We start from the raw sequence: 25827 nt of genomic DNA, 5'->3' as shown, positions 1-25827 counted from the left end.
AATCCGGCTCGGATGTGACGTTTCCGTCTACTAAGACGATCATGCGACGTCATATACAGATTATGACGTCAAAACTACCTGTGACGTCATAGTAATGTTGTTGCACATGTGTCTTACGATATTTATGATATGGCCGTATGACATGGCTGGGCGGTCCTATTATGTGATAAATATTGCTTCAACTCTCCCTCGATTTAATGCTCTAAAGGATTATGTATATAATAGATTTTTAAGGCTTCATCAAACGATCTATTTCACAGCATCATTTTCTACTTAGTATTATGTAAATGTGTGTCAAACATAATAATATTTTGATTGAGAAACATACTATATTTACATTTCCCTCAAATAAAATAGTCCTTTTATATGTACATATGTATTTATTATGTATTGTAATATTTATTTGTATTTATCAAGGTAATGTTGCCATTTCGGGAATTGCTCAGCAGAGCAGCAATGAGGACAACACTCGTTGGCTAGCGAAGCAGGCTGTGGATGGCTGTGTACAAACAACTATTACATCTGGTTGCTGTTCACATACGAGTGCCAATGGTCCTAAAACAGCTTGGTGGCGAGTAGATCTTGGAACGCTGGTCACCATTAATGCTATCACAATATATTATCGAGGTAATGTACAAATTATTAGTTTACAGCCATTATATTCCAATGAATGATACTATAAGTTTCTTTTATATGTAGATAGGAAGGAAGGATAAGGATATTCTACCCGAGGGCAACAAAATGATTTTAGAACATTCCCGAGGGTAGAATATAACTTTCCTTCATATCCACATCTGAAAGAGTATTTTCCTCTCATCCCTCGACGCGTCATCGCAATTTAACTACTATGATTTTCCGCCATTTTGAAATAAATTCGAAAAAATGAGCTCGCAAGTAAATTCTTCATATATGAAAAATGCGTGATATTTTCAACGCAAATTAGGTTGTTTGTATCATTTAATAAAACCCAGCTTAGTGAGAAAAAAAAGTAATTTTGTTAACGCTGTGAGGTCACGATGCTGTATTGCATGGGTAAACTCAGACGTGTACTACCCTAGACCAGCCAGTATCACACGTGAAGGCATGAAAGAAAGTATTATATTAAACACAAACGTCCTCAATGCATAACTGTTATGTCACTTGTTGACATCAGTTGACCAGTCTTTCAACAGACAATACAGGACACCACGTATCGGCATTATTTGTGTAATCAGAATAGAGATAACCATGTGGTCGTTACGTCATCAATACATGAGTAAATTTACATACACAGTATAGTCTGAATAATGTAAAATCATCAACTGAAATAATATTAACTTTTAAACCCCAAAATTATTTTGGCACAGTCGCTGAAATAAAAGCATATTATTAGTACTAGTACCAGAGGCCTGGTGACATAAGGATTCCAAGTTATAGCACAGAACTTTGAGATTTCGAGAAAGATAACAGTTTCTTCAACCCAATTATAGCGGAAAAGTTCTTTGATACTGATTGTAATGAAACTTCACTATATTAAAAGTCAATTGTCACGAGAGGTATTGACAAACGACCATGTTTTGTTACAGTCACTTAACGCGGGGTAGAGATTCCTCCTCTTTCAACATCGGATATTTTTGACGTCCGCGTCATATTTGACGTCGTCCGTCATAGGTTAAACACGACGTGTATATGACCAGACACTTTGGTAAAATGTATCATCGTGCGTCGAAGGACAACGCTTGATGTGTTGAATAAATACGATCGCAAAGTCGTGGATGTTGATTTCACAATTCCCGGAATTCTAGAGTCCTGAGGTGTTATTAACACATTGTCACCGGATGTAAGGTCAGGTTTTGCTTGAGCTCTGGAATGATGTTTATCGTAGTTTTCTCTTTACTTTTTATGTCCATTTTTCTGCCATAACTGAATGCAAATTAGTAACAAAAAACAGTACAGAATTTATGCAATGTATAAAAAAGTAAATTTCATGTAAATAATGTAACCGACTTATCTTTTTGTTTGTTTTTCACTCATATAATTCAAACTTTATTTTTCGTTCCTCAGCCCATTTCCATTTGAAAAGAAATAACTTGTATTTAGCTATGCATCAGTGACTCAGAAAGGATGTGCTCAGTTTGTTAAATAGGGTTAATAACAACAGAAACCATGATTGAAAGTGAATAATGTCATTTATTTGAGTTATAAATGACGACATAAAATTCAACTTTACTTTTAGTACAAAAGTGTAAAGGTTATCTGTTGACATATATATGTAATAACATAATAAGAACCCCCTTTATACAAAGATGGGGCTAAAATATCGCCAACCATATAACTGGGCAGTTAGATATCTGTCAAACTGTCCGGTTATATCCCCCATATTCTTGTATTTTCGTAACATATATTCCGCTTTTATCATCTTACACTGGGAGCATATCATTTAAACACCTTTAGAAAATATGTTACCATTTAAAGATGCTCCAACGCTGACAAATGGTATTTTTCTCTATCAAAAACAGGAGAAGACGATTTAGTTTTTTTCTTTAGTTACGAACGTTACTTACTTTACACCATTACCATTGAAAAGTTTGAGCTTGTAATTTTACTTCAAGTTAGAAATATGAAAAATATTAATTGCATCCCGATAAAACTCCGTGTCACTATATCCTATCTGGAATGAAGTACTGATTGTGCATGCACCAAAGGCGAAATAAATTATTTCATGTTATTTTTTTGTGTTAAATAGGCCTGTATATACACGATAAACTACAAATTATTGTTCAAATGATGAATACCATTGATTCTCTGTCAGCGGTGGAGCATCTTTAAAGATTTCAAAAGGCTGTGAAAAAATATTCTGATGATAAAAATAGATTTAAAACCATCCGCTATCGATAACAAAGTTCATTGTATTATCAGATGAAATATTATTAATAAATAAATCAAGTAAAATAGAAAACAAATTGTTGTAATTATTAAATGACGTTTGCACATAAGGCCAATAACATTGAGCTTCTGTCAGATGAATATTGCGTTCATTGGATTCACAAGAGCGTTTGAGCCGTTTGGTAAAATAATGAGCTTACTGCAAAGCATCTTATTCATGGTGATTGATCTACCCACTTTCCATTTGAATCGCCTGAAAACTTTACTTGTCAATGTGTAGGCCTGAATGTTGGAGATGTTGGTTTTTTCTGACATGTTTACGTATGTGTTACCTTAGAAATGCTTCGCACTTGGTTTCCTTCGAGAACGAAGCCTGCGCTCTAAATATGTAATATGGTTTTACAAGCGTGCAGGACCTTTACAGCAGATGACAACGAATTAACGAAAGCTACCACCATTTGATTTTTATTCTAGATAACTCTCAGTACAGATTAGCCGGGTATGAACTGTACGTTTCTAACGCAACCTCTTCACCACGAGATGGCGTCCTCTGTTACGAGGACACCAGTACTACTTTAGCAGCTGTACAGTTGACGATCACACACCAGTGCCCGTATGTAGGGAGATACGTAACCGTATACAACTATAGGAACACCCCAAAACGGTACGACTGGTACTTCGATAACGCTGTTCTGGAATTGTGTGAGGTACAGGTGTGGGGTGAGTTCGATAATACATAATAGTCTTGGTTTTTTTTTATTTTATGTAACGTTTATATCAGTCTATGTATGAGTGTTAATATGGGTGTTTGTAAATGTACTATAATTGTTAGATGCAGAAAACAATCGATTGCATATTAGTTCATACATATAACCATGCAAATATTTAACTTCTTTAAAGGATGTCACGTCGGAACTCATGGTAACGGTAATTGTGACAGAGCGTGTTCTGGGAACTGTTATGGTGGTAACTGTAACGCTACAACGGGAGCTTGTTTCTGTAAGTTATCAAAGTATTAAATGTAGCAGTCGGTCTGTCCAAATGATACGGTATTTTTACTCAAAAATGCTTTATCTAATCTCCAACGAGTTCTAAATATTTGTTTCATTCGACAGATTGTATCGCTCAGAAATATGGCGTTAAATGTGAACAGGACTGTTCGATAAATTGTAAAGATCGATTGTGTGGTAAAGACACGGGACATTGTTATGGTAAGGTTGAATCAGCTTGTAGATTTCAGTTGATCATGGTGACGAAATCTATGTTGCAATTAGTTAAAATGATGGAACCTATTAATCCATTGAATAGTAGAGCATTAAAAACAGTTTTGAAACCTTTGCATATCTCTACGCTAAATCGATAGTTTTATCTTGATACTACGTTTTTATATCGCCAATATCTATGACCTGCCGATGATAAACGATAAATCTAATATATGAAAGAATTATTTACTGGTATGCGAGTGCATGGTATCCACTTGATAGAAAGCGTGGACGTAAACTCGTTTTGATAGGTACATACAAAATGTATAACTACCGAGGCATGTAGTAAACTATGTATGCATGTACATTGTACAGTATGACATTATTGATGGTTTTGAAATAAGCATTTGGTTATAGTGAAGTACTAGGGAAAATATGTTTTTATTTTCGGTTTTTTATATAATTTTAACTTTTTATTTTTGTTGATATGCTATCCATTTTAAATTATTTATATATATATATTAATCCATGTTTTTTATCATTAATTTACTTTCCATTTCAAAGATTGTGTTCCTCAGAAGTACGGCATTCAATGTGAACTTAACTGTTCTGTCAGTTGTCAAGGCAGGCTTTGTGAGAAGGAAACTGGGAACTGTTATAGTAAGTAATTATCCCATTTAGTTTACCAAGCAACGTAAAGGTGGACAATCCCCGTTATTAGTTTAGGTCAGGCTATCAAATGACATTCTTTTAATTCATTATAAATATGCCATGAAATATTTTATGATTTATAAGTTGGACATACGTGATGTTAGTATTGTTACAACATGTTACCAAAATCAAATAAAATACATCTTGAGTGTCGTTAAATAATGCAAAAAACTTTGTTTTTCATTTCAATAATTCTCGGTAATAAAATATTTTGCCAGAATGTGTTGCTGGAAAATTTGGTGATACATGTGACCAAGATTGCCCAGGAAACTGTAACGACATGTTGTGTATGAAAGTATTTGGGGACTGTATTGTTGACCCGCTATTTAAGCATTGATGTCACTATTTTTTAATCTCATCGGGGTATCTAAGAAATTTTGCTACAAACTATGTGAATCCGGGTAGACTACTTAGCTTGAAAAAACAAAATACGTTTACACGTACGATTCCATTGATTTTCAAAGAAGTTCTTTTTCCTAATTAATACGCAACGTCTATGTCAGTTTTGCTGATTAACGAACAAGGTGCTGGCACCGGTTTCATTGATCAAAAGTGGAAACCGAAAAACGAATACGGTGCTTTCAATCTCAATAACGAAAAACGATCTAAGGAGGTGTTTTATGGTTTTCAAGTCTTGAAATGATGTCTATGTAAGTAAGGTTTACTATGTAACGAATAGGGCGCTGGCACCGGTATAATAATTCAAAATTGAAAACTGAAAAACGTATACGGTGCTGGCACCGGATTCGTTATTCTGTTTCACGATCTAAGGAGGTGTTTACGGTTTTTCAAGTCTTGTACAATTCATCGAGGTGTTAGTTTTTGAGGTTGTGAAATTATTTTTTTCGTTTTTTTTATGTTTTGAAATTGTTATTTATTTATTTTTTTTGATAACAGATAAAGTGCTAATTTCACATTGTCAATAAACAGCCTCTGTAACATTTATAACGATTGAAATTATTTCTAACATAACACTTACTTACAACATCATCAAACACATTTTTGAAATAAAAACTCACCCTTTGTTAAGTACAGAATATTAAAGTAAACTTGCAAACACATATTATCTGAATCATCACTTTGTAGCACGATGCTATCCCAGTTCCCACTAGACATATCCGTGTGGCGTCATGGCGCGTGAAATTATGCGTCCCGGCGCGGGAAACTATACGTAACGTTCTGGCACCAACAGTTTTTTATTGTTATGTAACGATAAAGTCAGGATTTCGCGCCATTCTCGGTTTATTTATTTATTTATTTATGAAAGCGGTTTGATATAATAAGAATCGGAAAATCAGAATGCCAGATTTAGCACGAAAATAAAGAAAAAATAATGATATGAAAATAACAAAATTTATGTAACTTTATTTCTTCATACTCGTGTTCATATTAGAAATCTTTATACTTATATGCATATATATTATTTTTATGTTGCAGACCATTTCTTGATAATGAGGTCGATTCCATAACGAAGGTGTAGACGGTGAATACATCAATTACTACTATAGAGTACCGAAACATTGACACGGAGTGTGGTACCAAAGTTACCATTTGTATCTTTACATTAATATATTTTACAGATTGTATTCTTCAGACGTACGGCGCTAAATGTGAACAGAACTGCTCCGCCAATTGTAAAGACAAGCTTTGTGAGAAGGAAACCGGAAACTGCAATGGTAAGCAAAATATTATTCATGTTTATTTTCGGATATTTTTATTTATTTTTCTATTAATATTGATAAAATTTGGATTTGTTCTTTACACAGTTACTGTATAGTTTAGATTTCTGTATGTGAATAGTGATTAAATACTTACATATTATCTGTTTTCAACATAATCTTAGACATAGATAGAGGTTTCCCAATAAGACGCTATTGTGTATCATGTTTATATCAAACTCGAGTTAGTAAATATTTAAATTATCAAAAGACACGAGCGAAAAAAATATATTTACAATTTTCATAAGGAATCGTTTTATTTAATAATTTTAAATCGTGGTTATGTGTGAGAATTTGCTTCACTAAATTGTGTCCATTTAATTTCCAAAAAACTATTGGCAGATCTCTGTGATAAAATATTTCCTCAGAATGTGTTGCTGGAAAGTTTGGTGATACATGTGACCAAGATTGCCCAGGCAACTGTAAGGACATGTCGTGTGAGAAAGTATCCGGGGACTGTACTGGTGAGCTGATCTATGGAAATTACTATTTTTTTAAGTTAGCAAATATCCATATTTCCCTTTAAAGATATGTACTGCTTTGTTAAGGGATTCTTCATAAATGCATATTTTGCTTTTTATCCATAACTTACCCGTTCAGACATGTTATACGGTCATGTCATAAATATCGCATAAGGACTCGTGTCAAGTTATTGAACTAGTTTAATTTTCATATTACCTAGCCACTCATGTAAGTTCCTCTATGTATATTACATACTTGTTCTTTATTATCAGATCAATAACATTAAACAATTGTAGACTCTGGATAAGTCAAGTAATATCATAGCGTTCTTGAAAATACTTTCTAGTTTGTCTTCCTTAAAAGTACGGCGTTCAGAATCTGCTCTGGTGAGGTTTCAGTCTCGTTGGAGTCTCGTTTCAACATTAATCAAAGAGGATTTTTGATTAAAATTATGTAATACAAAAAAAAACTTTCGTAATCTTACTATATACTGTTTATTATTTGTACCTGCACATTATTGATAATCTAGGGATAGTTCTGAAGATGTTGAGATTATCACGAAACATGTTATTATTACATTACCATCGATAACATGGACGCAGCCATTATCAAATTGTATAGACATAACGGCGAGCTTAACCACCAGGGCAACGTGAAGTTAGCACCGGATTCAGCAACAAACAACTGCTGTTACATTTGTGACCAAATCGTGGTTATGTGTGAGAATTTGCTTCACTGAATTGTGTTTATTTAAATTCCAAAAAACTAATGGCAGATCTCTGTGATAAAATATTTCCTCAGAATGTGTTGCTGGAAAGTTTGGTGATACATGTGACCAAGATTGCCCAAGCAACTGTAAGGACATGTTGTGTGAGAAAGTATCCGGGGACTGTACTGGTGAGCCGATCTATCGAAAATTCTATATTTTTTAAGTTAGCAAATATCCATATTTCCCTTTAAAGTTATGTCGTGCTTCGTTAAGGAATTCTTCATATATGCATATTTTGCTTTTTATCCATAACTTACCCGTTCAGATATGTTATACGGTCATGTCATAAATATCGCCTAAGGACTCGTGTCAAGTTATTGAACTAGTTTAATTTTCATATTACCTAGCCACTCATGTAAGTTCCTCTATATATATTTACATACTAGATCTTTATTATCAGATCAATTACATTAAACAATAGTAGACTGTGGATATGTCAAGTAATATCATAGCGTTCTTGAAAATACTTTCTAGATTGTCTTCCTTAAAAGTACGGCGTTCAGAATCTGCTCTGTTGAGGTTTCAGTCTCGCGGAAGTCTCGTTTCAACATTAATCAAAGAGGATTCGTATACAATTATGTAATACAAAAATAACTTTCGTGATCTTACTACATGCTGTTAATAATTGTACCTGAACATTATTGATAATCTAGGGAAAGTTCCGAAGATGTTAAGATTATCACGAAACATGTTATTCTTATATTACCATCGATAACATGGACACATTATCAAATTGTATAGACAAAACGGTGAGCTTAACCACCAGGGCAACGTGAAGTTAGGACCGGATTCATGATTCACGATTTCGGTGCCAGCACCTTATTTGTTATTAAACAATCAGCAAATAGAGAGCAATTTCAAAACATAAAAAAATAAAACAGATAAAGATTTCACTACTTCGATGAAACTAAAATCCTCGATAAATTGTTTTGAGTTTGAATAAAACCTGAAGGCCATGAAAGGTGAGTAATTAACCTCCATTTTGCATCTTTTGGGAACTAAACCTATAGGGGACCCTATATCCACTGTGCCATTGATTTTTCTTCAAAAGAAGCCTACTTCTCTACCTTATTCTACTTATTTTGAGGCCGATTTCAATTTTCTGGATTCTCTCGGGATGCTTGAGCCTAGATATTGAATTCTAAAACTATTTTAAACCCCAAGAAGCTGTGTCCCTACTGCTACCTGTGGGTACTAAGGCACCAAGTAACTAGGAGCTGTGATTTTTATTGGTGTCTTTCCTAATTTCCACACCTGTTTGTGATTCTTGTTTGTTTCCCACCTGTCTTTGCTGTTTTGTATAGTTGTTTGTTTTTTTCGGAAAGAGTATGGGTTATATGTATTCATTTTAACACAATTCATACTAGCATGCCCCCCACTACACGTAATACATTTTTGAGAGTAGCTTCAGTGTGGGCGTGTACAATCCCCTTTATAATTGTAGTCGAAACATTTTAGGGCTTAAGAATTTTTATTTTGTGACTGAGGTAGGGGGACCTGCTGTGGCTGAATATATAACAGGTATAATTCATTGTCAATAATGCCCCATGCCCCTTGAGGATTAAGAGCTTTTCTAAACCTATATTGCTCATCATATTTGATCCAGTCCATGCCACCACATCCCTGAGCCCACAGGCGAACAACCTGCATGTATTTTAACAACCCATGCAACTGTTCTGGGTGCACTGCTGTATAAATGCTGATATATATAATGAATGCATCTGTTCATTTGCTGATGTCAGAAATCTTACGATATTGATTTTGTGGTTTGATGAGAAGCTCTCCATCAACTAGAGATATACTATGAGCCTGATGGGAATCTCCCATTTGTAATCTTATGCTTCACTGAAACAGATACATGCAAGCCTAACATATCATTAAAACTTGCAATAGGGGTTGGCATTACACCAAAGGACGTACCCGGGTCTTGTAATACAAGAGGTGGTACTGCTATCGGTAGCTCAGGTGGCATAGAATGGTCAGTTCCACTCCCAGTTGCAAGAGGTCCTGAAATAGTCCCATGACTAGGCCCAACTGTCGACGTCACCGACTCAACTTCTGCAGGAACTGTTGCTGCTCATGTCCTCTTCCGTCTCTTCGCTCTATACATGTTAGCTATAGGGTTCTCGCTGCGGATTCATTCATGCATGAATAAAAAAAACAAAATGTGTAATTAGAACACCTTTATAATATTTTAATAATTATAACAAATAATGTATGGTATACCATTACTAAAATACTGCTTTGTTTATAATTGTGAAATCAAAAACATCTCACATTTCAAAAAAAAAAAGAATTACAAGTACTGTTCATTTTAACCATTACATTTCTGTACATGTACAGAAACGGTTCACATTGGGACACCGACTTGACCGAAATATATAGGTCATGACCGCTAGGTAAACTCGACCCAAGGGAATCTCGCCCCGAATGGGTTAAGTGAATCAATACGGTCGCAATCGTCCCAAAGGGAGTGTTTAACGGTTACAATTATTTGTTTAATATTTAAATTATCGATCACATTCATGCTAGCCTACATTTACAAATGCATGTGCTATCTCGGCAACAGTGTAAAATTCGGCCCAAGCACATTCACGATCGTCAAAATTACTCCGAGTCGCATATCATAGGATATATCCTATAGTGAAACAGATTCAAAACAATGAAATATACAAATTATTAATTTCGATGCATGCATTATGTATCACAAAAAGTATGACTTTACTTTGAATACTTTGCCAAACTATCGACTACGCCGGCGCCATGCCGGATTATGAAGTCAATGACAGGGAAATATATCCATTCCCATCTAACAGAATATATTTGAGAAATCAATCCAAAATTATATTGAAAATATACATTAAATATCAAACAAAAGAAATAAATCGAATTTTTTGAAGAAATTGAGTGTTCAAAACAATTATTTTTCACATAAACTTTGCCTCTATCAAAGCTGTCGTTGTACCAAGTTGTCTTCATTTAGAAAAGGGGAATAACTCGCCAGCAATTCTGACATAACTTTTTTAGGTATCACGTTACCAGATCAACAGGTGCCCTCCGATAATCGCACTATATGGTTTATTGCCATAAGTGTTATTAACTAATTGTTCAAAACACTAAAAAATAGATCATGTTAGAGTTTCAGTATGCGATAAAAAAAACCACAATGACGTTAATACGAGATATAGAAAAGTAGAGTTTTCCGTAACCTGGCCGGTTTACACATTGTGGATACATATAGGTTACAAGACCCGAGGATAATGGATATTTGATTCACATATGAGTAATTTTTAAATTAAAAAGTATACTATTAATTCATTACAACCGCTTGCGAATGAAATTACATAACACATACAAATCACTTTCTATGCACCGCTGAAGTATGAGTCATTTGTTATTTTATGGTGAAAATACACTCGTGAGAAAGAACTCCATACCACTTATTGTAAACTTATAAAATATATATATAATATAATTAATATCAAGGAACAGTTTAAAACAATTCAAAATTTCAAAATGAATGAAACAAAATGGATATTATGTTCATTGTCTTTATTCATCATCAGCATTGTGAACATTATGATTGGTTTGACCCGAAGACAAACTCGGGCAACAGTTTGTGTGACGGTCCAACAAATCATTTGTTACCCGAAAACCAAGTCGATAACTGTTTTGTTATACCCCATTGTGACATCGCTCCGGTCCAACAGCATATTTAACAGTCGATTTTAACAGTTCTTTGGACCGCTCGATGGAACAGTTCATTTATTGGGATTATTGTCAATAGAGTTTATATAGAAACTATTCCACAGAGGTATAACAATAAGGATTATTGCCATATTAAATCAATACGAACATAACGGAAACAAAAACATCATGATATTATTTACAGCATGTGGTACTGGAAAGCACGGCAATACCTGTGAACTGGACTGTCCGATAAACTGTAAAGATAGAATATGCGACAAAAACAACGGGCACTGTGTTGGTAAGTAATTTCTACCACAATTTTCTGACATGTCATCTGTTTTACTTGTACATGAATTATATTGCTAGCGTGTAACGGTTTAACTGTTGTGTTTTGTCAATGACGTCATTAAATTGGACGCGCAATATATCGAAGGACCTATGTTCATGTTCCGGGGAGAATGTTTGTAAAATAGACGATTTTATGCAGTGCAACACATCTTTGATGTCAATAAATGATTTATAAAGGGAACATAAACTGTATTTTCAAATCAGCCACGGGACATTTTATGTGATGAATTAACAGTATTGTTTTTTTTCTACTTTCACATGAAATTAAAACAATACGCTGAAAAATGAGCCGAAAAAAATTGATGGAAGGTTTTAAAATGTATGAAATATATAGGTAAAGTTACTGTAATTTTCATACTCATGAATCAAGAAGAGCCTTTGTTATTTTATTCATCACCAACAAAAAATTACCACAATTTTGAAAATTACAACACTTACAATGCATAAGTTTTAATTTTACATATACGAATTAGAGCTGAAAATGATTTTTTTTTTCTATATTTTGCGTTAATATGTCATTTTTTTTAATTTCATACAGATATGCATTAAATTGAATGTAAGATTTCCTTTGCACTTTTGTCGCTGCAAAAGTCGCGACAAAGATTTAAACGAGAATTATGTGTATTCAATTAATATGACTTCATCTGGCTGTCACTTCACGTTTTTAGATCTAGACAACGTGTCCAGTATTAATGGTCGTTTCTAAAAGTTTGCTAAGAATGTGAACTATTTATGAATGAGAACAACCAACTAAATAATTTCACATAGACCACAGTGTAAAAGTTTGTTAAAGCTTTGTAATGTATTATTAAAACAAAGGAACATTAGTTAGCTATTGTGTTCTATAATTAAAGTCTAAGTTCTCATAAAACACTTGATAGAAAAAAAAAGTTTGGGTGCTTTAGCTCAAACTCCAACCAGGGTAGCTATGTTGAAATCAGGCGCATTTTGCACTAAAAATCCTGAAATTTTAATGTTTTACCTATTCATTATCAAAATTCATATTTTGAACCTAAATCTCAATTTGAATTTCCAAATTCATATCATAGTTATCTAGGAATAATTACTTGCAAGAAAACATTTTTACTTTTGAAATTCATAATTAGTCGTCCAATCAGCGGCCGGGTTAAAATTCTATCCTTGGCTCAATCTTGTATATACTATATACAGGTATACACTAGGTGTAGTTTACCTTGTTGCATGTAACAGCGTAGGAAATGAGGGGATGTTGGGGTGGGTGGTGTTAACTTTCCTGCTTGTAAAAGGGAAAATAAATTCGGTTAAAATATAAGGATTACCACAAGCACTTGATATATATTTCTTTATGCAAAACGCATTTGCGGGCAGTCCTCAACTTCAGCTGTCATTAAAATGGTTTTAATACCGATGTAAAAGCAACTTCCAATGGACATTCAGACTAACTAACCCCTGTAATTATATATTTTATCTTTTGATCTACTAAATTCATATACTGGATTCGATTTAATGCAAACTTGATCCATATACTTTTCATATTGTGGTCCTTGACGTTATGGCGACGTGTGTGAGGACTCCTGCTCCACATATTGTAAAGAAGGACTTTGTAGTAAAGACATCAGGCATTGTCTTGGTTGGTGTCGATGACTTTTGACCTATGATATAAACAAAAGCATAAATAACGTCGTCTTGTCAATACCGATTTACGTCCTTTGTTATCATCATGCCTCACACCTCCTTGTAGTTTTAACAATTGTCGTACTTTCATGATATATGATAAAAGCATTCATTTAACGATTGATGTCCCAATTTTGTTTGCTAACTGTGTGAATCCGCGTATAGGTCTAATATTGATAATCTATATGGTGTGGACAAGGTATTCGAAGTAACGTAATATATTCAATTGTTAACATCTTTAAAGAAAAATATTCTATTGTGGAAATCGGATTTATGTGTATTTCAAAAAGGAGATATATATATATCAGGCAAATCTTTAATATAAATTTTTTTATGTAGGATGTGTGCTTGCAAATTATCAAAATGAATCAGATGAATCAAATAACAATACATACCAATACATATTAAGCAAAAGTTTGCTTCTATCGACGCCATCCATACCATATGATCATGTATGAAGAGGATACGTTTTATATTATACGTATTATAGATTATGTTCCCTTTGTGTAACAGTTTTAAGCTATGAGACATGCCGTTGTTAAATCATATTCTTTATGGGATACTATTTAACTCATTACTATCATCCAGTAGGCGATATGCAAACATGAATGAATATATTCTACAGTGTAAATACTGGGGAGGAAATATTTATCCAAATGAATGTTTGCGTAAAAAAATCTCAATGCTTATTATTGACAGCATTATTATTATGTTATGGAGATATAACACAAAAATCTGAGTGTATTCTCAATGAAGCGGTTTATGATGAGAGTACACTCAGATTTTTGTGTTATATCTCCATAACATAAAAAAAATTCAAATTTATTCTTATAACTCAATTTACTAAAGATATCTATACAAAATTGACACAAGATTAATGTGACTTGCGTAGATCATACTGCGAGTTTGTATCGTAAGTGATTTCGTCTTTCTGGTTTTATGCAGACTGCATACCTGGAAAGTTCGGCGACATCTGTGAGCAGACCTGTTCTGTTAACTGTAATAGTAGCGGGTGTATCAAAGACACCGGGCAGTGTTACGGTGAGTTTATTTACACGCTTACTAGTTATGCATAAATAACGTCATCTTGCTAATATCGATTTACGTCCTATATAATCATCATGACCCACATCTCCTTGTGATTTAAACAATGATCGTTCTATCATGATATATAATAAAGGCATTCATTTAACCATTGATGTCACTATTTGTTATATTTCATCGATGTAAGAAAACAAACAAAACAATGTTGTTTTGCAAACTGTGTGAATCCGCGTATAGGTCTTATATCCATAATCTATGTTGCATGGAGAAAGTGCTAATATTCGAAGTCCTGCAATATATTCAATTGTTAAAATCTTTAAAGAAAACGAAAAATATTCGAATGCGGAAATCGGAATTATGTGTATTAAAAAAAGAGAGATATATCAGGCAAAATCTAATAGATACATGTAAGATTTGTGTTTGAAAATTATCAAAATGAATAAATCAATCCAATAACGATACCATACCATTACATATTAAGCAAAGGGTAGCTTCAATCGACGCCATCCATATCATATGATCATGTATGATACTATTTTATATTTCTAATCCTAATGTCATTGACACTAAATCAATTAAGACAGCGAGTTACATATTTGTTTGTATACATCACTTGAAGTCACTTATTATATGCGTGGCAAAATTCTTACAATAAACCATAGTGTTCAACTCAACAAAAGTGTTTATGTTTTGATAATACATAGATATGAACATGGATTTGTTTACAGATTGTGTTGAAGGAAAGTATGGCGTTACATGTGCTATGGACTGTTCTGGTAACTGTAAAGATCCGATATGTGACAGAAATAATGGATACTGTTCTGGTAGGTAACAAATAACTGATATAACAATAACATTGTCCAATAAAATCTGCTATGCGTTTTAATCACCATAAAGCCCATTCTTGTTAATATTAAAAACTATATTGTATTTTAAGCATATTTTAATTGGAATCATGAGCGTTTAGACGGTTATTTGCGAATGTCAATTTTTTTGAGATCTTACTGCAAGTGTATAATTTCACAATATTTCGCAAATTATATTTTAGCAATTGTAGCAATGTACTGCGCAATCGCAAAAAAAAATTATCAACGCGAACATAACCGGCAGCATGGCATTGTGAAAGTTCAATCAACAACAACATCTTTATTATTTGGTGTCTCCTTTAAATATGTTTTCTAATAAGTAAGTACTTAAGAATGTGTCGCCAGGAATTTGACTAGATTTGGTTTAAATTTTAAGAATGTGTCACTGGCAATTTGACTAGATTTGATTTATGTTTTAAGAATAAGTCGCCGGAATTTTGACTTGGATTTGAGTTAGATTGAAAGAATGTTTCGCCGGAAATTTGACTTGCATTTTGCTTAACTTTTAAGAATGTGTCGCCGGAAATTTGACTAGATTTTGTTTATGTTTTAAGAATGCGTTGCCGGGACGTACGGCAGCTCGTGTGGCCAGGCTTGTTCAGTGAACTGTAAGGATAGAGTGTGCACTAAGACAACTGGACACTGTATAGGTAGGGTATCCAATAGATATAGATCCGGAATTTACCGGTAATTACCAAGTTTACGTAGCCAAAAGACAAGGACTGGAAGAATAAAGATGCAAATTGGTTTTTTTTTTCAAAAGCTACGTGATCGACAGCTTAGGGGAGGAGACGTTTTATATTATTCGTATTATAGATTATGCTCCGTTTGTGTAACAGTTTTGGTAAATGATATAGAGTTGTATATTCACGTTATTTTTAATGAGTCCATTCGTAACTGTTTATATTCTCTTACTGTGAATGACGCTAGCTATGAGGCATGCCGTTGTTAAATCATATTCTTTATGGGATACTATTTAACTAATTAATATCATCGTGTAGGCGATATGCACACAAGAGTAAATATATTCTACAGTGTAATTTTGTAGAGGAAATATTTATCCGAATGAAAGTTCGCGTCAAACGAGTGCAAAAAGTCTCAATGCTTTTCATTGACACGCAAAAATTATGATGTAGATATCACCGATGTTTATTTTTTTCAGAATGCGTTACGGGAAAGTTCGGCAATATATGTGAACAGGACTGTTCTGTAAACTGTAAGGACCGGCTGTGTGTCAAAGACTCTGGGTATTGTACTGGTATGTATAATAATATCATCTCTTTTAGTTTAGTACTTTAAATAGAAACAACTCTACTCGAACATTGAAAATAGGAATTGATATTCATCTATAAATACTTATTTTGGATATTCAACGTTTTTTCATCTCCTCGTTAGAATGTTCCCTTGGGAAATATGGCTCTAGCTGTGACCAGGACTGTCCTGCTTACTGTCGGGATGGATGTACAAGAGACAACGCTTCATGTATTGGTGGGATAAATAATTTTTCATGATACTGTTTTCGATTTCGTTGATAACAATAGCATTTGAATCATCTTAATTGACTCCGTTTTACAAGGCAGATTAAATCACATCACCATTTTATGCTACTTTTTCAATTACTCCTCTGACATGTTAACTTGTTTTCTACATTTTTCATTCGCTTTTGAAATTAAATCAATAATACAATAAAATACGCCTTGCAATCCTAATATATGATTTTTTTTACTTAATGCATTCATACATTTTTTTTTCGAACAAGACTTCATGACCTTATACTAGTATAACGAATACGTCAATATTGGACTAAACACATATTATTTCTTCCTAAAACATATTTAATCTGTTACCGTATCTCTGTAGGGTGTACAACTGGGAGATATGGTACTACATGTACCTCCACGTGTCCCGTGACGTGTAAAGACTTTGTGTATGGTCAACAGGACAGGTCAGTGCTTAGGTAATTAGTATTCATAGAAAAACAGATGTCTGAGTTAGCACATTCTCGGTAACCAAGCCGATGTATACACTTGCTTACAAAAGCTGAATTCAATATAGTTTTCTGCAATATGATAAACAATTGAAACAGTTATATATTTTCAATATATTACAAGCTGAAAATGCGATTGATATAATTCACAAATTATAAGTCAAAATTCAAAGATGGTATTTTTATGTAGATTGCTATCCTGGCAAGTATGGAGTGGTGTGTGGGGCTGATTGTCCGGACTCTTGTACTGACAACATCTGTAACAAGGAAGATGGACAATGTCTAACTCAGGGTAGGTACATGTGTGGATGTCTATAGTTACTGACAACATCTGTAACAAAGAAGATGGACAATGTCTAACTCAGAGTAGGTACATGTGTGGATGTCTATAATTACTGACAACATCTGTAACAAGGAAGATGGACAATGTCTAACTCAGGGTAGGTACATGTGTGGATGTCTATAGTTACTGACAATATCTGTAACATGGAAGATGGACAATGTCTAGCCTAGGGTAGGTACATGTGTGGATGTCTATAGTTACTGACAACATCTGTAACAAGGAAGATGGACAATGTCTAACCCCAGGGTAGGTACATGTGTGGATGTCTATAGTTACTGACAATATCTGTAACATGGAAGATGGACAATGTCTAGCCTAGGGTAGGTACATGTGTGGATGTCTATAGTTACTGACAACATCTGTAACAAGGAAGATGGACAATGTCTACCCCAGGGTAGGTACATGTGTGGATGTCTATAGTTACTGACAACATCTGTAACAAGGCAGATGGACACTGTCTAACCCAGGGTAGGTACATGTGTGGATGTCTATAGTTATAGACAACATCTGTTACAATGAAGATGGACAATGTCTAACCCAGGGTAGGTACATGTGTTAATGTCTATAGTTACTGACAACATCTGTAACAAGGAAGATGGACACTGTCTAACTCAGGGTAGGTACATGTGTGGATGTCAATAGTTACTGACAACATCTGTAACAAGGCAGATGGACACTGTCTAACCCAGGGTAGGTACATGTGTGGATGTCTATAGTTATAGACAACATCAATAACAAGGAAGATGGACACTGTCTAGCTCAGGGTAGGTACATGTGTGGATGTCTATAGTTACTGACAACATCTGTAACAAGGAAGATGGACAATGTCTAACTCAGTGTAGGTACATGTGTGGATGTCTATAGTTACTGATAACATCTGTAATAAAAAGATGGACACTGTCTAACCCAGGGTAGTTACATGTGTGGATGTCTATAGTTACTGACAACATCTGTTACAATGAAGATGGACAATGTCTAACCCAGGGTAGGTACATGTGTGGATGTCTATAGTTACTGATAACATCTGTAATAAAAAGATGGACACTGTCTAACCCAGGGTAGGTACATGTGTGGATGTCTATAGTTACTGACAACATCTGTTACAATGAAGATGGACATTGTCTAACCCAGGGTAGGTACATGTGTGGATGTCTATAGTTACTGACAACATCTGAAACAATGAAGATGGACACTGTCTAACCCAGGGTAGATACATGTGTGGATGTCTATAGTTACAGACAACATCAATAACAAGAGGGATGGACAATGTCTAACCCAGGGTAGGTACATGTGTGGATGTCTATAGTTACTGACAACATCAGTAACAAGAAAGATGGACACTGTCTAACTCAGGGTAGGTACATGTGTGGATGTCTGTAGTTACTGACAACATCTGTAACAAGGAAGATGGACACTGTCTAACCCAGGGTAGATACATGTGTGGATGTCTATAGTTACTGACAACATCTGTAACAAGGAGGATGGACAATGTCTAACCCAGGGTAGGTACATGTGTGGATGTCTATAGTTACTGACAACATCTGTAACAAGGAAGATGGACAATGTCTAACTCAGGGTAGGTACATGTGTGGATGTCTATAGTTACTGACAACATCTGTAACAAGGAGGATGGACAATGTCTAACCCAGGGTAGGTACATGTGTGGATGTCTATAGTTACTGACAACATCTGTAACAAGGAAGATGGACGCTGTCTAACTCAGGGTAGGTACATGTGTGGATGTCTATAGTTACTGACAACATCAGTAACAAGGCAGATGGACACTGTCTAACCCAGGGTAGGTACATGTGTGGATGTCTATAGTTACGGATAACATCTGTTACAATGAAGATGGACAATGTATAACCAAAGGTAGGTACATGTGTGGATGTCTATAGTTACTGACAACATCTGTTACAATGAAGATGGACAATGTATAACCAAGGGTAGGTACATGTGTGGATGTCTGTAGTTACTGACAACATATATAACAAGAAAGATGGACAATGTCTAACTCAGGGTAGGTACATGTGTGGGATGTCTACAGTTACTGATAACATCTGTAATAAGGAAGATGGACACTGTCTTACCCAGGGTAGGTACATATGTGGATGTCTATAGTTACTGGCACCATCTGTTACAATGAAGATGGACAATGTATAACCAAGGGTAGGTACATGTGTGGATGTCTATAGTTACTGACAACATCTGTAACAAGGAAGATGGACGCTGTCTAACCCAGGGTAGGTACATGTGTGGATTTTTTTAGTAACTGAAAATATATATAACAAGGAAGAGAGAAATTGTCTAACTCAGGATAGTTACATTTATGGATGTCTATAGTTACTTACAACATCTGTAACAAAGAAGATGGACACTGTCTAACCCAGGGTAGGTACATGTGTGGATGTCTATAGTTACTGACAACATATCTAACAAGGAAAAGAATGTTTTTGATACTTTAAATGCATCTTACCTCATAACTACCAAACCTTATCGCCAATGATGAATTATAACGAGAAGTGAAGCTTTTTAAAAATTTGTGGATTTGTGATTATTGTTAATTTGAAACCTGGAAGGATCAAGGGTTATACCAGGACATTCGCATACAGATAAGTAACACTTTAAATCATCGTATTACTCTTGTACCACCACCAATTACTTTAGATATTGTAAACCATCTCTGTATAATATTGTATATATAATTAAATTGTGTTTTGAATTTAGCTGCTGGTTTCTCATTTCTGTTATTCTAGGTCATAACAGAATTGGGGGCTCGTCCGGGATCGATATTTTATTTGTGAAATCTAACTTTGAAAAATTAATTAAGAAATTTTCAAAATTTGTGTACAAATTTGGAGTTTACATTTGAAACCAACAGCTAAATAGACATGACTTCTATGCAGGTAGAACAGTTTGTTAAAGCGCTATCCCTGGATGTTCTTTTGCAAGTAAATAAGAAGGATTTACTGTTATTGAGTAAACATTTAGGCCTAGCTATCAAAACTAATTTCAGGAAAGCTGAAATTCGGAATGTAATTATAAGATATTTTGTTGGCAATGGCAAATTTGACTCTAGTGCATTAGATAGTATAGAGCAAACAGTCAGTTCAGAAATTCAAATTATACAAATGGAACTTGAACATAAAATGAAAATGAAGCAAATAGAGAAAGAAATGAGAGAAAGAGAAATCGAAAAGGAGTTAAGAGAAAAAGAAATTGAAAGAAAATTAAAAGAAAAAGAGATCGAGAGAGATCAGATGTTAGAACTAGAGAAGCAGAAAATTCAAGCTGAAACAGAAATTAGAATTAAAGAATTAGAGCTAGCTTCTCAGGACAGTTCAAGTAATCCAACTTTTAGGGGTTTACAAGGAAAACAGAGGTTTTGATGTTAGTAGAAACATTAGGTTAGTTCCACCTTTTCAAGAGAAAGAAGTTGACAAGTATTTTCTGCATTTTGAGAAAATAGCTGACAGTATGAAATGGCCTGAATATAAGCTTACAATGCTTCTTCAGAGTGTCTTGATTGGTAAAGCTAGAGACAGTTATTCTTCTTTATCTGTTGATGATATTTCAAATTACCAAGTAGTCAAGAAAGCTATTTTGAAAGCTTATGAGTTAGTTCCTGAGGCTTACCGCCAGAAATTTCGAAACTCGAGAAAGAGAGATGAACAAACTCATGTAGAATTTGCCAGAGAAAAAGAACAATTGTTTAATAGGTGGTGTGATGATTCTAAAGAAATTGATGAGGATTTCGGTAAGTTGAGGCAATTATTGTTGATAGAGGAGTTTAAACGATGTGTCCACATAAACATAAAAAACTCATTTAGATGAGAGAAAAGTTGAAACACTCAGTAAAGCAGCTACAATGGCTGATGATTACGCTCTCACCCACAAAGGCTCATTTGCTAAAAACAGTTCTCAAGACAAAAACAGTACCACAGGTACTAGTAAATTTGGTCAGCCTAGGAACCCAACCTTTAGTGGCCCTTCTAACGACAAACTTAAATTAGGTGATAAGACAAAGTCTGATACTAAAACAGATAATAGGGCAGGTGTGGGGTCTCCTTCTGGTCCTGTTTGTAATTACTACAAGAAAGTAGGACATGTTATGTCTGAATGTTATTCTCTCCAGCGTAAGGAGCAAAGGCGTAAACAGTCAGTTCCTTCTGTGTTAGCTATGTCAAAGCCTAGTCAGAAACTTAGTGATATTGTGGAAGATTGTAAAGTGTCTGTTGAGATTAAGAGCTCAGAGTCTGATAGTGTCTTGGAGAAGTACTCTCCCTTCATTTATGAAGGTTTTTGTTTCACTTACTAGTGACATCACCAACTTGAAACCTGTGACGATTTTGAGAGATACAGTACTTAATGCGTCTAACATTCCCTCAAACGCGTTTTAGATTCGTTTGCGTTTTTCTTTCGTTTAGTTTCGTTTGCGTTTTGTTTCGCATCGAGCGTTTTTCGTTTGCGTTTCGCGTTTTCGTTCGTTTGCGTTTTGATTCGATTTCGTTTGCGTTTTGATTCGTTTTGGCTTTCGTTCGTTGATTAGGAATGGTTGACTGCGCATGTGTTGGCTAAACTAAAAGTGGAGTCAAATGACGGTGTAGGCCGATGAATTTACGTGTTCAAAACAATGTAGCAAATATACACAAATATTATTTTTAATCCTTTTGTATCTAGACATTAATTACATTTAGTGCGTGTAACGTACATACATTGTTTGATAGTAAGGATCATTTGTATTCCTTTCTGCAAGGACTTGTATAGCACTAGCTATACACGTATATGTGCTACAGGGGGACAGGTACAATGTACACTTGTAACACCCGCGGGGCTCGATAAAGTGGACTGAAGTATTACAGACAGGTATGAACTCGTCATAACTCATGTCATCACTGGTGCATGCATTATAAAAAAAATATATATCCGACTCATCACTGTTATAATAGCATTGAATCACGTTATTTTCTAGTGACACACTATTCTAATAATAAAATAACACAATTAATAATATCTCAACCATCGCTTAATACAGTATTTAAAACGAAAACTTTTTTTACATATTTTATGTAAAATTAAACGTACCGAAGTCAATAGATATCAAATTATAATTGACATATATATATATATACATAATCGTCCAACACGAACTGACAGTTGATACATTCAACTGCATCTCTGTATTTACACGTATTCGTCATTGATATAATTGATCATGTATTTTATTGATATGCTGATGTAACAAAACACATGGGGACTAAATCAAAATCACCATATACCTGGTTTCCTGTAATGACTAGAATAACACAACATTGTTGTTTTCGTTGTATGCTTTGGTACATGTACATGGGTCAGCGTAATACCGTAGCCATACACAAACCATGTGAGGTGCGGCACTGTGCGCGTACTGAGGCCTTTCATACGAAGGCCATTGTTCATGGGTGACATGCAATTGACACAGGTGTGATATCAAAGATTGGACACACAATACAAAAACATGATAGTGCCGGCTTGTTCAAACTCAACAAATGGTCAATCACAAATGTTACAGCAGCGTAAATTCGAGAGGGGGAGGATGGGGATGGGGGATGGGGATATGGAGGGGGAGAGCGAGGGGGTGAGGGTGTAGGTGTTATCGCGGGAAAACTTATGAAGCAAAGTATAGTACTATATTGAAGACCTCCCATTTGGGTTCGGGTAAATAGCTACGAGAGTGACGTGTCCACTCATTGATATCTATACACATGGAGACCGGGGACCTCCTCTGGAAGTCATATGTATACATGTAATACATAACTACCTAACCGCTAGATGTAGTGTTTATACTTGCAGTAGTCAAACGTACATGTACACAATACCTACACTAAAATAAGAAATTCTTCTGAAGTGTTTTCTTTTCTGAAACTGATAATTTCTATAAAACAATATGTGTGACGAATTCAAAGCAAACTTATATATACTTGCATTGATTGAAGAACTATTCTTGTACACATGCATGTTTTATAATTATCTTTTAAAATCTCATCGCTTTATTATAAGTTAAAAAAATGTAATTGAGGCTTGGAATATCACATACGTAATCTCATACTTCAAACTTGCGAAACGTAGAAAATAGACATCGCTGCTTACATGTATGCGGATCACTAAGCTATCCGTATTTCCCGATCGACATTTATGATTGCAATTCTGGCCTTCCGGTCTTGCTTTCACTTCGTTTACGTTTTTCAGTTTATTCGTTTGTGTTTTTTCGGAAAATGAAAATCAAAAACTCGCAAAGAATTCTCAGGTGGAGGTTTGACTTTGGGGCAAGATGTACAATCTTGACACCAAACATATCAAAGGAAAAGACGATATTTCTAGCTGATGCTTTATCAAGGATTTAAATATGACTTAATATTTCAAGAAAGTTTCCTTTTCAAGAAAACTTTCTTTTCTTTAAGGAGGGGTGTGTTATGTATGACACTAAATACATGTAGTTTCTTAGGTAAGGGAGATAACTCCTATAGCGATATTATCATACATCCTATAAAGTTCATATAATTTAATTTAGGTTATATAATTTTCTAGAATATTATCATGTATAAACAAATATGTTTGTAAACATGTTGATTATAAGTAGAGATCTAGAATGATCTATTTCCAGAAAGTTCTGTGTGTTTATTTGTTTACTGTGTTTAGTTAGATATGTCTAGAAGTAGAAGGTTCTCCAATATTCTCTTGAATTAGGGTTTAGCTATATATCACTCCAGCTGTCCAAGGCTTATCAGAACTGTAATGAGATCTGTAATTAGACATATCATGAATTGTACAGCGCCATATAAGATTCTATTGGGAGAGCTATTGTGACTTTATCTGTGAATTATTACAACACTTTGTGTGGATTTATTCATATGGCCTGGAACTTTACAAATTATCTGTGGACATTCATTTTCCTTGTGGATTTGTGATTATTGTTAATTTGAAACCTGGAAGGATCAAGGGTTTATACCAGGTTATTCGCATACAGATAAGTTAACACTTTTAATCAATCGTATTACTCTTGTACCACCACCAATTACTTTAAATTATTGTAAACCATCTCTGTATAATATTGTATATATAATTAAATTGTGTTTTGAATTTATCTGCTGATTTCTCATTTCTGTTATTCTAGGTTCATAACAGAATATATATATCATAGAATATTCTGTTGCAGGTTTGTATTTATTTCATGCTAATGGTGTTTTTTCATAAATAGTTTTCAAAGACGACATATTTGAATAACAATTTTGAAAAAATGACAGGTTCAATTTCTTCGAAACTTTGACAAAAGATGTATAACAACATATTTACTTCACAAAACAATTGTAATGAATATTGAACTACGGGAAAATTTTCCCATATGTGTGACTTAATTTAGATACAAATTATTTAAATGTTATATTTTTGAATTTAATAAGCAAATTAAGCTCAATTGATATAATTTAAATTCAATTAAATACTACATTTGAAGCATAATTGAAACTACCTATTGCCAAGTTAAATATCACAAATATAGTTCGTCGATTGATTATACAAGTAATTTCGTTTGTTAATCATTTTACAGATACATCCAGCACTTCACGGCCAACAGGTAAGGATTAGGGTGAAAGGTTATCAATGGCTATGAAACAAAGACATATTTTGTCTTTATTTGTCATATCATGCATATTTGTTTTTGTTTATATTTCTGTGGATTTAAAATGTAAAATGTAATTTTTGTTGTAATTTTTGTATATTTTGCTTTTCGAATTATAAACCATAACAAATAAACGATCATGAAGTTTTCTTATTTCTTTTTTTTTTTTTTTTTTTGAAAAAATGTATTTATCTCATTACAGATTCAGCCCCCACCGATCAGTCACCAGGTAAATATTTTATCTTAAATAAACTAAAGACTATGATTATTGTATATTTAATTATCTACAAATTATAGCTAGTAAAACATTCAACACCGTGTTTTTCTACAAAATAAAAGTTGTATGTAATTCTACACTGTGTAGTTTTTGTCCCATCGAATTGACTCTTCAGTATACTTCAGTAATTGCAGTCAATTACGTATTTATGTTCCCTTTAAAATCTAATCCGAAAAATGATATCAGGATTGCAATTCACAGAGATATGATGCTTTTGTTATTTTTACAGTTGATC

The 25827-nt window shown here is 34.2% G+C and overlaps 2 pseudogenes; one reads left to right on the top strand and one right to left on the bottom strand.

The window, feature by feature from the left end:
• Positions 1 to 356: 356 nt before the first annotated feature.
• LOC138313693 (cell death abnormality protein 1-like) lies at positions 357 to 17648 on the top strand (annotated as a pseudogene).
• On the bottom strand, positions 8938 to 9699 carry LOC138313692 (uncharacterized; annotated as a pseudogene).
• Positions 17649 to 25827: the final 8179 nt, after the last annotated feature.

The sequence above is a fragment of the Argopecten irradians genome, unplaced genomic scaffold (genome assembly GCF_041381155.1).
Source record: "Argopecten irradians isolate NY unplaced genomic scaffold, Ai_NY scaffold_0847, whole genome shotgun sequence".
In the NCBI taxonomy this organism is placed as follows: domain Eukaryota; kingdom Metazoa; phylum Mollusca; class Bivalvia; order Pectinida; family Pectinidae; genus Argopecten; species Argopecten irradians.
The sequence above is the reverse complement of the archived record's forward strand: the minus strand, read 5'-3'. Positions and strand labels throughout refer to the sequence as shown.